This window comes from Perognathus longimembris, chromosome 18 (assembly GCF_023159225.1).
Source record: "Perognathus longimembris pacificus isolate PPM17 chromosome 18, ASM2315922v1, whole genome shotgun sequence".
NCBI classification, from domain to species: domain Eukaryota; kingdom Metazoa; phylum Chordata; class Mammalia; order Rodentia; family Heteromyidae; genus Perognathus; species Perognathus longimembris.
In genome coordinates, this window is record NC_063178.1 from 26,361,474 (window position 1) to 26,365,426 (window position 3,953).

The window sequence follows — 3,953 nt, forward strand, 5'->3', positions numbered from 1 at the left end:
GAATCTTGAATGGTTTGGAACTGGCTCATAGGGGGATGTATGTATAGCAATCTGAGTATGGTGGTTTGTGTTTGAAATAATGTACAACTGAGCAGTTACATGACAATCTTAATAGTTGATTTCAAATTAATAAATGTTCTAATTTCATGCAATATGGAAATATGTCATTAATATAACCAATAGGAAAAGACAGACTTTAAAATCTACTCTAAAATGATTTAACAGACTATTTGGTTATGATACTAGTATGACTTAGAGTGAAGCTGAAATTTACCACTGGCTATTTTGATTTGTTTTTAGAGAGGTAAGTTATCTGACTGGAAAATACATAATGAAATGCATGTCTTTTATAGACATGCCTTTAATAGACTGAGTATTTCACATTCAAGTTTGCAGCTGAAATCTCCAATTTATTTTTCCCACTATATGTTGCATGGGTAATTGAATCACTCACATATAAGGAATTGTTCAGAATCCGGTAAGTTATAAGGCTGTTTAGTGTTCATGTTCATTGAGGCATTATGTAGTGAGTTAATTTTGACAAGGTACTATTGACAAAAAAAAAAAAAATCTGTCTCTATTGCTCAATCTAGTTCTTTCATCTTTCACCAGTGTCCTGAGATTTTCTCTTCTTTCCACCACCACTCATTCAAAACCAAGGAAAAGAAAAAAAAGACAACATTTTGGAGTTTGAGTTTCCTCAGCAGTATTTGAATTATATCTGGATTCAAACTTCTAAATTATTAAAATATTGGAGGTATCAGTAACTATGTGAGGAAAATGTATTGGTTACTTTTGACACTGAACAAAAGAGGCAATGCTTAATTCCATCCATGAGCTGGGTGGATAAGAATTTTGCATCCTTTTCCTCTTCCTAAAATTCTCCTGTTTCACCTAACCAGAAAATGGTCAACTACACACTGTTGTTTCTCTTGTGTCTTTCTAAGCAATCACATAATACCAGGTATTATGATAAAATTTAGTATTTTATGCTGTATTCTAAATTAAGAATTATGATCACAATTTCTAGGTGATATCTCAAATGATTATTTTTGTGTCACATTATTCATAAGGGTAGTATATTGCTTTAGGAATTCTCTATACTAAGTTGCTTAGCTTAAAAAATTAGGTAACTATTAGCTCCTTAGTGGATTACAAATCAAGTTAGCAAGCACAATATAATTAGAAAACAATTGGGAGTCCCACTCTAGGGGGTCCTTAATACAAAGCACAGTATGCAAAAGTCTCCTTCATTTGTTAATTTTAGAGGACAGCATTCAGTGCAATAATTGAAAGCAGCACAATGTTCTATTCTGTGAAGAAACAAAACATTGTTTGTGTTGGTGTCAAGTAAGTAAATTATTCTTTAAAAATCTTCAAATGGAGCACATAATTGATTTTTGAAATTCTATTATAATTATATTTAGATTATTGTAACAAAAAATCCCAGTACTTTCTTCATATTCTTTATGTACAAAGTCAGCTGGTGTTCTGTGTAAAAAGAACCAATTCAATTCAGAATACTTGTGCTATAATGAAGGGAAGAATTTAAAACAATATGTAAAAATGTGTGAAAAGCATTACAAAGAACTACTGACTTGTTTTTTTTAACAGACTATTGTATTTATTGCAGCTATACATTTTTAACCCAGCAATATGACTATGTAAATTTTCAGTGATACTTTCTCACCTTTCAGTAATATCACTTAAGATCAATGACTTATAGATAACTTTTTGTGACATGAAAATACTGACATTTTAGCTGATCAATATTTTTTGCTCCCTTATTTTTAGATCTCTACAATTATCCAATAAAAAAGCCTGAGACATTGAACATGTTGCCAATTTTTAGCTGAAAAATTTAAAATATATTTTCAATTACGTAACTTTAAAAGCTATGAAATTGCTTCATTACTTCCCCCTCCACTATTTCTACAAACATCACCAGAATTCATACACAAGTTTTCTCTATAATATTTAGGATCATAGTTAGCTTTCTTAAAGAAAAAGATTTCTTTAAAAAGAGTATTGCTTTTAAATTCCCAGCTAACACAAAGAATGTTAGCCCTTGAACTTCTATTAATGTTTATTTTTAATGTATTTAGCATATTTTATTTTTAATATTTTAATGCATTTCATATACTATCCAATGCATTCTATGTATTTGATAAATGAATGCAACTGTTCATCTTAATTTCAGTTTAAAACTTAACATCTTTGAACCTTTGTAGTTTTTCATAAAATAAATCAGAAGCAGCATTAAGCATTTAAAAAGGAAATAAGAATACCTTATTAATTTTACTAAGTGTCTGATAATGCTTGGTATGTAGTACACATAATCAGATTACTTAATAAAGCCATGGATTGGAAAGGGACTGCCAAAGAATTATAAATTGTATTTGTTTGGATACAAAAATAAATGTTCTTAAAATGACACTAGAATTTAGTGAAATGAACTTATGATCTTTGCTAATCCTTATACTTATGCATATCTTAGACATTTACATTTGGGGTCCTATTTGAAATACCTGTGATTATATCTAGCACTTGAGAAAATATACTTCAAAACTGCAAGAACTGTAGATAGTTGACATCGGAAGTATCCATAAGACAGACAGGGATCATTTACAATGTACTTTATACAATCTCTATTTCAATAGCTTGAAGCAAGTAGGACCTATGAAATCATAAAGCAAGCAGTAATAAAGAAATGCCTTGAAATTATTTTAATATTGCCAATGTTAGGATTTTTTAAACAGCAAACAGACCAATAAATAATGTTGAAAAACAACATTTGATAAATACCGTAGATGTTATAAATTGATTTTCATACACTGGACATTTGTGAAAGTTTTTTTTTTGCATTCCTGAGACTTACCTTTGACAAAAAATTGCTCAGAAGTAATTTACATTCTTTACCTGTGCAAATGCATTTTTGAATGAAACTTGGGAGCTCTATTTAAAACTCTGCTTCTCTTGATTCTTAGATAGTGATCATATGCCTTATTTAACTTAGTACAGAGATTGTCTTAATTTTGGATTACATATTAGCACTGTTTAGCATATGAAATGTTAAACAAGACATACTTTAATATGGAAATCCTTGTTCTTCATTGGGCATTGATCAGTACATAGCCTCATGAAAAGGAACCCAAGTTATCTTAAGAGTTCAGCAAATAAGTGCAGTAAGTATTTTTGAATAACTTAAAAATAAGTAGGCCTTAAAGCCCATCAGTTGCCCTCCCTGATGAGATTCAAGAGTAGACAGAACACCTACCCAGAAAGCAACTTTCAATTTTTATTTAGAAGCAAGCAATCCTTCAGAGTTGAAAAAGTTACTTATTTTAAGCTATATTTACTCTTTTACTTGGCTGTCATAAATGTTCTTTTCTAAATCCCTTTAGATTTTGTAATTAAAAAATCCTGATTAAATTTAAATAAATTTGGTGAGTAAAGGGCCATAGGCACAAAAGATTAGACACAAAGGAAAAACCTGAGCTTTTGGGCAATGCTTGATTGCCAGTTTCATTCACTGTGAAATGATCAATGTCTATTCTAGTGAGGAATAATTCCAAAAATCACCCAGCCTTAAAAAAAAATCTGTCTCAGAAACAAAAGTTAGAATGTTCTTTGTATGGTAGGCCTTGAAGCTTCTCAATGTTTTTAGTTTTGTGGGATATTCCAAAGCCAGAGAGCCGGGGCCATTTCTTTTGGAAATTGTGTGTGTGGAGGGTGGGGAGGTGTTTTGTTTTTTTATTTTTGGTTTTCAGTTCCCAAAAACGGGGCAAAGATGACCTTAATTAAAGCCGTCAATACCAAAGATGGAGCTTAGACATAGGGCTTCCTCTCAAGGAAAGCGTTTATTGTTTTCTTCAAGTAGTTTGGCAGCTGTATTTCTATGAAATTTTCTAATAGAATAAAGCATATCTCCTTTGTTCTGCTTGAGAGACATC